The sequence below is a fragment of the Ambystoma mexicanum genome, chromosome 10, assembly GCF_040938575.1.
Source record: "Ambystoma mexicanum isolate Mex_15411 chromosome 10, UKY_AmexF1_1, whole genome shotgun sequence".
Lineage (NCBI taxonomy): Eukaryota > Metazoa > Chordata > Amphibia > Caudata > Ambystomatidae > Ambystoma > Ambystoma mexicanum.
In genome coordinates this window covers 977,591,460-977,604,897 of record NC_090932.1, presented here as the reverse complement: position 1 = coordinate 977,604,897, position 13,438 = coordinate 977,591,460, and positions in this window count along the sequence as shown.

The window sequence follows — 13,438 nt, the reverse complement described above, 5'->3', positions numbered from 1 at the left end:
CAAAATGTCATAGCTGATGTCATAGTTAGGCATTATCATAAAAACCTCTGCTCTCTTATTTATTTGGTTAGTGATATTTAGAATATACAGTTATCTATAAGTGTACATTCTACTATTGGTTCTTTCACAACCAATAACTCCTCCTAGATAGATCCTTTTACAAATGATATATTTCAATCCAACATGCCATTGGTTGACACTCTACTGCACTAGTCTATAAAAAGAACACTCTTTTATTGGTCCGTTATTTGTTCATTCGGCCTTGCACACTATTATGTGGTGCCAAGGTACTTGGTGGGGAAGGAGAGATGGGCAACCCGTTATGATGCAGTTTAAAGAAGTTACTCCCTTCTTGTTTCCAGGATTAAGGCCTTAGATGCCATTCTGTTAGTGGCCTTGGCATGTTGCCTCTGTTTCTGGGTGTACGAAGGAAGTGGCAGGTGCACTATCTATTTGGCCTGGAATAAATGACCATTGTTTTGATCACATAGTGAAGGACCACTGTCCAGAACGCATTTTCATTTATATTTTGGATTTTCTGCTGTCCTAACGGGTGTGTGCTTTCCTTTCGGCAGCAACTTCGGGCGCTGTGTATTCATTCGTTATGGGATTAATTAGCATGGTAGCTACTTGCACCTGGCATCAATGATATATCTATTTCTCACTGCTACCAATAGACACTAACTGTGATAATTGCATCCTGTGTGCCCTGGGAAACGTTATCTGATGCGGTTTCAGCTTGTAAGTAGAACTCCCTTCAGCACATTGACCTTGGAGCTTGCGCTACTGCTTGAGCATCGTGAGGCGTTGCACTTTTTTTTAAGCAATTTTATGTCAGGATGCAGTATTTGAGAATTGAGGCCTTGCATGGTCTGGTCCGAGTAAAGGTGGTACTCCTCCTCTTTCTCCGCCATGTTGGTGTTGTTCATGTCTTTTGCATGCCACTATTTAATTATTGCCTGTCCATGTATGCTGCAACCTCTCCCTACTTGCCTGTGTGTATACTAATTGCATATCCCTGTCTGGGTATTCTGTAATCTTTCCCTACTTCTGTCAATACACCCTACTTCTCACCCTACTTTTATCACACATCCTATTCTACTCTTATGGTGGCTACGTGATCATTAGTGTTTTACTCACAGTTTCCAGACCCTTTTGCAGCTTATACTTTCGTTCATGATTGGGGACAGGTGGGGCGTGGCCAGACCCTCATCTCCGCCATCACACTAGTAATGGGTACAGGGTAAAAACAGAGGAGTAGGGGGCGGAGGTAGGGGGCATTGGAGGAATCACACTGAGCATGGTTGCCAAAAAAGTGGACACCAAGATTAAATCAACCAAACAGTGGTTCATTTAAAAACATAGAAATGAAGAAACAGTGTGTGACATATTAATCCAGAAGAAATAGAGAGTAGATTCTTGGAGTCAGAAAAATACTGAGTGGATTGTTCAGCCAGAAAAAAAGAGTGAGGGAAACATGGTGATAGGTGAAAGAGAGATTACGATTCACTCAGAAGAAGGAGTGAGAGCTTCTTGCAGAATGTAAAGAGTGAGCAAGATAAAGGAGGGAGTGAGACTCACAAAGACGGAAGAGTGAGTGCGCCTTGCAGTGACACGTGAGTGAAGGCGACAATCGTAGAGCAGAATGCATGGGCTTCAGGAAGGAAGACAAGTGAGTCAGACTCACAAAGATAGTGTAGTGAGGGAGACTCGGAGAGGCAAGCGAGTGGGGAAGACTGCCAGACAGCAGAATGAGTATGTGACTGACTAGTCCGCAGAAGGCTGTACTAGATTGACAGAGGCAGGTAGGGGAACATGCTATGTGAGGCTAACAGAGAAATTAGAGGCTCGGGTAGGGGAAGAGAACAACTTAAAGAGACAGTGAAGGAGGAAGAGTGCTCAGGAAGGAGGAAGAGTAGAACTTAAAGAGGCAATGAGACGCAGGTGAGTGGGGAATACTGGCATTCAGCAAAATGAATGAATATCACTGGGACAGAAGGGACACTATGACTCAGAGACGGAAGGGCAAGTGTACGCACAGAGACAAGTGAATGATGGTGACACTCGAGAGCACAAATAATGGGAAGACAAGGTAGAATAGGGAGTCAAGATGAAGAGTGAATGAGGCGCGTGTGCCTCGCAAAGAGTGCCAGGTAGTGTAGTGTAGCCAGCCCAGAGACAGGGGGGCCCATTCACTGATTGGAACTGATGCTTCTTAATGTTCTGGCCTATAGCAGCGCATTCACTGTAAAAGAAAATGAAATCCAGTCCATCTGTTCGAATTGTTTCTTGACTGTGTTATTTCATTGTCTATATTCATGAATCTCCGTGTTTGTTTTTATCCAAAATAAACAAAACCAGGAGTCTTTTCTTCTGGGATGAAAGGGCCCTTTCTCTGCCAAGAGCAATGAAGAGTGTGTGCGAACTGTCTGTGGAGGCGGGGCAGCACCCCCAGCCTGACAGCCTGAGGTGAACCATCCCGGCGTGTTTAATGTCACATCCTGGCCGTGAGTGGCGGTTCATACTTACTGACCTCGAGGATATTGTGTTAGAAAGGGGCGGCGGCATGGATGGCGGGCAGGAGGGGGAGGAGGAGGGAAAGCGCGTGTCCCGGAGTCAGTGGAGGAGAACCAGGCCAAAAGGCAGGCTGTTGTCTCTGCGGGCATCTCCGCTGTCATTGGCTGCCTGCGCCCGTCCAACTTGGAGACATGTGTGGACCTGTGGGAGGAGGGGCTGCCATCTTCCTGCCATCTCACTTCGAGGACCTCTCCGGTGTGGCGGTTTCTGCATGAATGGACATTATGCATAATTGTTTGTATTATATTCTACAGTACAGTACCAATACGAGGGGTGTGTGCGGGTCTGTCCTGTTTCTGCACCGCAACACTGAAGCATGCCCAATAAACTGACCGTCATTTGGTGGGTCAGGTCCTCATTTGTTCCCCCCTTTTATTCTAAAAATAAACAGTTGTCTGATGTGCGCCTACCGCACATGTATCAAGTATAACAGGGAAAGTTGGCTTTGGACAACCATTTCAACACCCGAGGCGCAAATAACCGCGTGACAGGTCCCAGCCATGAGACTGCCAGACAGTTCTATGACAAGCGCGTTTAAACATCCTGGAACGGCAGTAGTCCAAAACCAATGCCGAGGTAGGGAAATATGGTAAACACCAAATCAGAAAGCAAGGAAGCAGCAAAGAAAATATACAACAGCACTCATCTGCACACCTCCTTCCCACCAAAGTAAGCGCACAGACGTTCCAAATGGGAATTGCATATGGAATTATTGATGGTTAGCTATCAACTACTGTGATGTGTTCCACTTATTGCTTCTGAGTGGTATCAGAAAAAAAAGTAAGAGCGAAGGTTGATGTGTCTCTAATGTTACCCAGAACTCCACGGTGGAATACGGCTACCCATCCTTCATTCTTAATTTTTGGTTGTGTAATGTCCCCTTGCGCTCCTTTCCCACCCACTCTTCTGTCCCCACGTGCAAGCATTTTGTGGGTGAGAGGGGAGGCATGAGAGAGCTATAGAACACATGTAAAATGCCCGGTTGCCTCTCAAATCACCCTACAGCAGCCCAAAAAAAAAGAAAAAAAAAGAAATATAGCAGATAATTTCCCATTTCACATCCCAATGTCACATCAAATGATTATGAATACTATAAACCCCATCTATTATGTCACAGAAAATGGATGCATCATTCAGAAAGGTAAATATTAGCTAGTTTCTTCATATTGAAGCCGTAGACTGCAATGCGATTCACCATGCAAAAAGGGGAATGAGCAAGGGCAAACCGTACTAGTGTGAAAAGTGATGTCAGTTCACGAAAACCCTATGAGCAGGGGAAGGCACACATCATGACGCATGATTCATCAATGAGATCACAGGAAGTGACATCACCCTGTCGTTGATCCCAATGATACGACATTTGAAACAAAGTATGTCAAACTGAACTTCCGGATGAGGTCCACTGAGTGGCCTGGTATGCCAGTGTTTTTACTGATGTGGGAATGTAGAAGAAGCACTTTACTGATCCTCGCACATACGGACAGAGCAGTCTAGAGTGGGGCGTCTCAGCACCAATGTGCAGGCCCCTGCAGAAGGTACGTTTATGCTCATTCATTTTTTATTTAATTATGTGTATGGATGCGTGGATGCTTGTGTTATGAGTGAGTGTATGGTGATGGATGCTCGCGTGAAAGAGAGTGATTGCGGTGTGAATGTGCGTGTATGTGTTTGTGTTTTGGTCTGTTGAGCTGATTTTGGCAAGTGGAGGATGGAGGGGGGAAGGAGGGTTGTACAACAAAGACATTTTGAAAATGCCTTTGTTGCACAATGCCCCTACCCACCTGCCAAAATCAGCATTTACCTGATATGAGAGTGTTTTCGGACACAGAAAACGCTACACCCATATCAATTCCTTGCAGCATCCCCCAAGGTTACTGTGTCTCGTTGATGGCATCGGCAGATTTTGTTGATGGCATCGGCATAACTTACACCAATTATGCTGATGACATGTAAATCCTCATCCCACTGTCAAGTTCCTACGAAGAAGACTCCCTCGCCATCAACATCTTCTCTACCATCCAAACCTCAATGGCCACAAACCACCTCTGTCTCAATGATGAAAAAACAGAAATCCTCCTCACAGGTTCACCGGCCCGTCTACAGAAACTCAGCTCACAATACACCTCCTTCACCACAGATGGAATTCGCATCCCAGTCTCACACTCTGTAAAAACGCTGGATGTCGACATCAATTCGGCACTCTCCCTTACTAAACAAGCAAGCGCGGTTGCCTCTTCAGTAGCCTACACGGCCAAGCACCTCACTGCTGCCAGACAATTCCTCACACCAGAGAACTGCCTCATCATTGCCAGATCTATCAGAGGTGTTAAACTTGACTACTGTAACGTTCTGTATGCCGGTACCTCTAAACAGAACATACAATTCAAAATAAAGCCCTCTGAGCGGCCTTGAATATCCTGAGAAGAGACCACAGCTCAGCCCCAAGGAAAAATGCCCACTGGCTCCCAATTAAAGAAAGAATCGCCTTCAAGACTCTCTTGATTAGACACAAATGCCTGAGTAACTCCGCGCCACCATAACTAGTCACAAAATTCAGAGAACAAACACTGCTAGACCAGTCAGATCTACCTACCAGCATAGGCTCAAATGCCCCAAAACCAATAGATCCAAGGGCGTTGGGGTAAGCTTTCCTTCAATAGCAGCTCACCAGTGGAAAGCCCTGCCCACCTCCTTGACAGCAGAAACCTCCTTCTGGACCTTCTGCAAGGCCCTAAAATGTTGGCTCTTCGCCTAAAACCGAGCATCAACTTTCGTCTTCTTACCTATGCCAAGTTGTACATTGTATTCTGCTATGTGTATCGGCTATGTAACTAATTCCAACCTCTATTCCCCCTCACCCTTTTTTCAATATGCACCCCTCCTCACCCTTTTCTTGTTTCATTTAATTTGTAGCAATATGTACTTCTTCATCTAAGCTTGTGTCATATAACTGGTTGCAACAGTGCCGTGGTGCCTCAGGGTTTGGATGCTTTACAAATATAAAAATAAGTAAACAATAAGTACATACATGTCCAAAGAAAAATTGCATGCTTTCGCGCTTGTCCCCCCAGCGCCTTGCAAACTGTTTGGCTTTTTACCCATTTAAGAAAAAAAGAAACATTATGCTCTAAAATGCAACATTTTAACTCATTATTAAAAACAAATTCACAGGGGGAAAGCCCCCCAAGCCCTCCTTGAGTGGTTTGGGCTCCATTGCTGTGCTCAGACGCTATGGCATATCTGGCAGAAATATTTAAACCCCTGCACTTAAAAAATTCACCAACCACCACTGGCCCTAGAACTGTGCTGGGAGCAGTGTGGGGGAGCCCAGGGACTGTGGTGGGAGCAGGAGGAGCGGCAGCCATGGGATAGTGGTGGCAGCAGGGTTTGGATATCCCAGGGTCTGTGGTGGGGTGGGGTGGGGAAAGCACAGGGACTGGGCCAGGAGTGGGATGAGGAAGGCCAGAGACTGTGAATGGAGCAGGTGGGGGAGCCCAGGGACTATACTGGGAGTAGGGTGCAGTGACAACTTGCAATACTTCATATCCATTTGTACTTACTGTCCATTTGGCATTTTTTTGTGGGGTGGCTTGCCCACATTTTGCTCTAGGGGTGGGGGGCAGCCCTAACAAGTTTGAAGACCACTGTTCTAATCCCATTAGCTACTGAAAAGCAATGAATGGAAAGATTTGAACTAATCTTGACCAATGACATTGCTCTGGGCAGTTTCCATTTTGTTTGTTTTTTATTCTGTCTGTCCCATTTCATAAGGGAAACAGCCATATAATTAGGATCAGCCTTGTTCCTGCCATCAATTTGTCACTGTGTTGGTGGACACGTCTAACAAGATGATCAGTATCCTGAGAATGTATCATCAGGTGGTTGTGATATGACACCACAATTGGAAACAATAATGATTGTGGGTATTAGTTCATCAGTGGCTGTTAGCTTTTTGTGCATGGTTCCAGGACCTTGCATTATACATAAGGGGTGTTCACACCCTGCAAATAAGCAGCTCAATAGCTAAGTTGTTTCTTCAATATTTGTTGGTGAGGAAATGCTTGACTCAAAACAATTATCATATGGCCTCGCACAATTCAAGGCCATTGCTGGAGAATACAATGCAATATCCTCTTTGGAAAAATGCAATCTCACCACCAAACCATTCACTCAGACTGTCCTAGCAAGCTCTTAAACATGATCTCACTGTCAGGGGTCGAATCTGTTGAAAACCAAAAGTTAATGAACACTAACAATCTCTACGTATATAAAGCAGAACCTATGCTAGTTTATTCCTTATATCATTCCACGCCAGTCCACAAATCTGCACCAAATTTTGCATAGTTACCTGTTACTACCCTCCGGACATTACTGGCTACATGACATTTGGACACCCCACCTCTTTCCCTGTGTTTCAGCCCCTTCACACATGAGATGGTTACCTGAAATCGACATAACATTAATGTGGTGGTAGAAGTGCCAGACAAAGCTAATTTGAAGCTTCTTGACACACGACACACAACTCAAAGGTCCCTGTTTGACCTTGAATACCATCTTCAAGGCCTTAGAATGCACCATATCCAAGATATTTGCACCACACCACAATGCACCACAACTCACTGTACCACACTAGAATGAGGCAACAGGTGGGGAGAGCACACAGAATGTCTCAGTATGCTCCAGCACGCCAGCTCTCGCCTCCACTCCATGTCTGCTCCGGGGTATGTCAGCCAGCCACTCGCACCCATTCTGAGTGCAATTTACTTCACAGTGCAAAGCAGATCAAGGAACAGTGACCGATAGGATCATTGATATTTAAAAATTGATGTGAGGGTCATCATGACTATTTACAGAAGCTGTGCAGAGTACGGGTACTTTTTTGCTAGTAATGATCAATCTTCTAATCTGTGACATAAAAAACAGTGAAGCCCCAAGTGACAAAAACACACACACAAAACAGACATAGAGAAAGACATACACAACAGGATGTTATCCCTGCTTCCTATCTCGAACTAAGCCCAGAAATCCCAAAGTTAAGCTCAGAAATCTATGAGTCAGTTCCTCAACCACAACCATCATTCTCACCAAAATACTCAGAACATGTGCAGAACTTCTGGCGCCACATGTAACTTGCTCTGTTTTCCATTAATTCAAAGAAGGTTCCATGATATCCAACTTTAAATAGGTCATGAACATGATATTCATTGAGAAAGACACTTGTTATATGAACATCACATCAATTCTTTATTAAAATGTAACAAACTAGATTTGGTTCAATCTGGTTCAAAGCAAAGGGTTCAGATCATAAGGTGGAGGGGTTAAATGAGAGGCGGTGAAGAAGAAGGTCGGTAGAGGATGGACAAGTTCATTTCACAGCAGGCCTAGGTTGCATTCCAGAAGACAGAGTAATGCAGTGAGCAAATATTTAACAAGAGTACATGCAGCATATTAAGTGCTTTATCTGAATGTAGAGGCCATTTCAAATGTGCATTTACTTGTACAATCAAGGTACAAGGTGTTCAAATCCCTTTTGGGGCCCAGGTTGGTGACAGTCATTAGAATGTAGATTGTTGCACCATTTTACATTGGTCAACACCTGGAATGGTGGCCTAGAGAGCACAATGATGTGTGAGGGAGTGGGGGATATTGCAAGAAGAAAAGGTTTAGAGCCCTAAGCAGGTACCCCGGTCTTCATCTGTGGTTAAAGGTGGAAGGCTTGGAGGAGTAGCAAGGTTTTTCGGGTCAAGGTCTTTTCCTGTGTTACATTCTGCTCAAGTAGAGTGTACGCCACATATTGCGACCTAGGTGGTTGATCATTCTTCCTTCACAGTGGATTGTCTTTGTTTTGGCAGCTCATCTGAACCCTTATTGTTGCTGGTGTGATGTTCTGCAATGGGTTGCAAGGTTGGATGAGAGTGGTCAGCTATTTGAGCCCCTTGTTCCAGCCGGCTTTGTATCTGATGATTCAAGTTTTGAAGGTTATTGTTTGTTAATAAAGAGCCACTGGAGAGATTTTACTGCCAATGTAACCTGATTAAATTGATCAACTGAGCCACAATTTTAAGGGTCTTTTTAAGTGTATTTATAAACGTTGTGTGTATGCTAATATGCAGGTTATTCCTGTGGGCAAAGCAGGAGAGTATCAGTGCTCTCAACACATCTTTGTTGTGGTGAAAGTCAAGACGTGATTGCATTTTCAACTTCCGGAGGATTTCTGTTTTGCTCATGTTATATCCAGTTGTGCATCCTCTTTAGGACTAGGTTCATGATAGGTGGGCTGCTGATTCCATCCACTATGTGAATTTCATGCATCTGCAAATTGCACAGCTCATCCATTAACCCTTGTCAAGACTGGCATTTACCAAAACAGGTACACATCAACAGCTAGCCCATCGCTGCTCATTGCAAGTCTGCTCTCTTCAATGGTATGGTACTGAAAAAACTCAATATTTGATGAAATGCACTAAAACAGATAGAACAATGAGGCATTCTTGCTAGTGATTTTAGACCTCAGAAATTTCCTCAGCAGAGTAGAGCAAATACTCATGCTTTGGTGCTTCACAGTGGTACTCTGAGTCTTGATAACACTGCACACTGCTATAAATTGTGGTGGCACAATGTTCACTAAGGCCCATTCTGTGTAACCCATTTCTGTATAGGGAACACACTCCAGGCCTGACAGATCTTGCCATTGCCAGCCCAGCAACCTGACATCACAGATCACCCTTCTATATCTTTTCCTTATTTGGTATTCAGCTGTTGTTATTCTGCAAAGGCTATGCTAACTGAATCCGTGTTATGAAAGGGTAGCAAACGCAAGGCCTAACTGCTGGTTGGAAACCATATGTTGTAAGAAACTATTATGCAAACTGTCTGGTAGCGCCCACCTGGATTTGGAACGATGCTGCATTGTATTACTGTTCTCTCTATATAAGATGGCACCATTGTACAATCCTTAGAGATGGTCATGGGAACTCTCTGAGACTTGCTGTCATACTCTCTCCAAATCTCAGCTGTCATCTGTGTCCAAAATACAAACATCTGTCAGCCTTGTTCACTATGAGTCTCCTTATTTTTCATTGTTACTAATGCAAAAATGTTGCCTTATCAACATCATAAACAGGCAAACTGAAAACATGTCAAGTTACTTACTGACTGTCATGGGTTCATGAAAGTGAAATTGCACCTGGAATCTTAATGGATCCATAACCAAACTACTGTTCCTCAATGCCAACCCTACCACCACTGCTCTTCCCCCAAACTCACCCACTCAATAGAGGATGGTAAAAAACAATCAGCAACAACTTCACATGCCTAGTGTCACTCTTTCAGGAAATGTGAAGATATATACAATGTAAATGTTGCCAAGATGTACAAAGCACCTGATAGTTCACAGTTAACAACATAGAACACAGCCACTGCTCAGAACACTCTACAGGAACATCACCTGCACACCCAACAGAATTGTTGCCTTCATAATGAGAAAAACAAAACGGGGACCTAAATCTACCAATAGATGTACATCAAATAGCTGACATATCTTTAGCGGTCCATAAACCTAAAATGGTACTGGTACCAATCTTTGGTGAATTCCGAAAATAGGGAAATATGGCGCACCTATGTGCTGGCGAGCTATACATTTGGGTTGTCAGCATTCATCTCTATTGTATGTTTGCTTTCATGTTAACATTCAGCAAAAATTGGGGCTTGGTAGATGTGTGTTATGATCAGGAGGATTACACTGTTTAAATTAATTGCTTTGTGATCATTATAGTCCGACTGTTCCAGAAGGCTCTAATCTGTGCAGCTATGTAACAAGATTCAGTAAGCCCCTATATGGCATTTTGGGCCCTTTTAGAATGGTTGGAGGGACAGATGTCCATACAGTGTGTAAAAGGAAAAGTGAGTGACCCACTAATATGGTTATATTTGTGGATTTTGAGCAAGGATAGAGCAAGTGGTCGGCGTACTACATTGTTCAACCATGCAGATGGGTGCACCGATTATAGCTGATTCAAGGGTTCTTCCTATTGAGAATCCTCTTTGAGTCCCCTCTGATCCAGTTGTGAGAGGGGCACCCTCAGCATGTGCAAAGACAGCAGAGATATAAAGGGGAAGGTTGCAAAGTAATAAAAAATACCTAAAATGCTGTACCGTCTGAAACACATCAGCGGGGCACCAAAAAGATCAAAGGCATTATGTGCTATATTTCAGGAGTTGTCAGATCAAGTAGCTATAACGACATAAAGCATTGCGCAAACAGACAATTTTGCAAATATGTTCTATTGTTCTTCACTTCTAAGATATATAGATTATTCACAAGTCTGTTTCCAACAATCCCTGAACCTTTCCTTTTTGTCCAAAATCACCTCCCCACTGTAGGCACCTTTAACTTATTGTTATTGTTATTGTTATTTTGCATTTATATAGCGCCTTATATACCATTGGTATGGTCTGAAGGCGCTTGTAGGTTGAACGCCCTTCGGAAACCGAAGTTCAGGTCAGTAGAGAGAGTAGAGAGAGTTCAAAGGTGCGTGTGCGCACCAGGTATATGTGCAGCTGGTGCGGAATTCGTGTGGTAGCTGCTTCTTAGCGGTAGGTGTGTGGTTGAGAGATCAGGAGTATGTGTTCGCTCTGGCAGGATTTATCCAGATCGAGTGTGGCTGTGTTAGGCCTGAGGAGAACACCTGGCTGGGGGGTGTGAAACCAGCAGTGTTTACTTAGAGTGATGGGGAGTGAGCGGTAGATGTTGATATGAGAACAGTTATACTGAATGGTGTCATAGTATCTCTGTGTTCTAGTTGAGTGGTGGTGTAAAGAAGAGAGTAAGCGTGGGGTGTGGTATGATATATGCCCTTTCAAATGTTCCCTGCATTCCAAAGCATATTATGTACGTCACACAATTCTATGCAATCAGGTCCGTTCTATGCATTTTATTCACTTCAGGTGTTCAGGATTGTCCTACACATTCCTGTTTGCTCGACACACTCACGTACTCTAGTCCGCCTTGCGTGCTCTAGTCTATCCCTCATTCTCCAGTCTGCCCTACGCATGCTCTCCAAACCCTTATTCCAAACCCTTGCAGTTAGATTAGGTTGAGAAACATGAACTAAGTAGTAAAGCATCTAGAATGTAGCTCTCCCTCTCAGTTACTTTTGCACTCCTTCCCTTGATCTTGCTTACCATACCCGGAGTGATCTGGAGATGAATGAGTTTGACCTGGAAGAGTAGCATCATGGACATACACGTCCTTGCTGGTGCCTTCCAGTAGGCACAGGTTATTGGAGGATTTCTTGACTAACTGTGTGGGAGTGAGGGGTCGTTTGGGCCACCGCCATACATTTAGTACAGCTTGGACCATGTGCTCTTCCAATGGTGAGGGACGCCTCCATCACCCTTATGTTAATATCAGCCTTATGCTGGCATTGGCGTAGATGGGGCTGTTGCGCAAGACACGTGGCATCCATTTTGTGCACCCTCGACTCAATCTTTTTAAGTAGGCCTCACTGCGATAATACAAAAAGGCTTCTCTCCCCTTAGCAGCACCGCGCACACTGCGCACAGGGCCCCCACCTTTTCTCACTGTGTCTGAAGGTTTTGCAGCTCCATTCTCACACTCAGGCCAGAGGCAATTGCAACAAAAAACAAATGTAACATCTCACACTTCCTCTGAGATCACTGTCCCATGTGTGAACCGGCCTGAGCCAGGCCTTGCAGTTCATCCATCTCCACAAACCTGCCCATGCCCCTTCACCTTCACTGTTGGAAAATTACTGCTGGTATAACCCTGTGCCCCTGAAAGGTATTCTCTTGATGTACCAGATATGTGACCCTGCCATGAAGCCCACCCAAGCATGCCCTTAGTTAACATCAGACCTCTGTCACAGTATATTGCCTCCTACAACTAAGAAACGCCAACTCCCCTCCAGCCTCTTTGATAAGCCCAGACCCACCCCGCAATCGATTATTATATTGGTCAAGACCCTTAACCTGGTACCCCATATAAGTCCCAATATGTAATGGTGTGATTACACAAATACAATTTATAGGTTCATGATGATTTGTTCAAAGGAGTTGCAATGACTATTATTTAGTGCATGTTTTATTGTAGTGTATTATGTTAGCTTAGTTAGCGGCCACCCTGCCTCACAGCGACCTGACCCTCACCCCCGCTTGGATACAGACAGATGGACCTCATGACGCTCACCCTCCTGCCAGCCCAGCAGCCAAACACAGAGGAGCAGCACCTATATGCGCCTATACAACACAAGCTTGTGTCCAACCACGATGAACTTTGTAACATTCCTGTCTGACATCACTTATGACGTTTTCTGCCCTTCTAATCAATTGTAAGTGTATTGCTTGCCAGAGCGCTCTCGGGCAGCAGAGTTACCTGGATGCTAATTCTTGCTAAAAAGGCTAACTCTCGCAACCTGTTCTCTTAGTGTCATTCCCTGTTGGGGTGCGTCTATTTATTTGTACTGCACGTGCTAAGATGGGGATGGGCGTTTACATTTGGTGACCCCTGGACATGATTTGGGATAGGTGCCCCAAGGTCCGTGCCATACGGCAAGATCCGGGACGCCCCTCCAGCAAAACCATCACCTCCGAGGTTGACTAGCCCGTGTGCACAACGAGAGGGTCCAAGGGTTCCCGTTTACCGAATACCCAACTAAAAAACTGCCCGCCGAGGCGGACCACGGCTTGGTTGGGGTGTGGACCCGATTGTGGATAGACCGTGAACCGTGTCTCTCAGACCACCAGACTGAACACGTGAGTACCAGTTGCGAAAGTTTCAGAGGGAGGAAAAGAGGGGTTGGGAAAAGGGGAACAGATAATGGAGTGGGCAAGATAGAAGTTA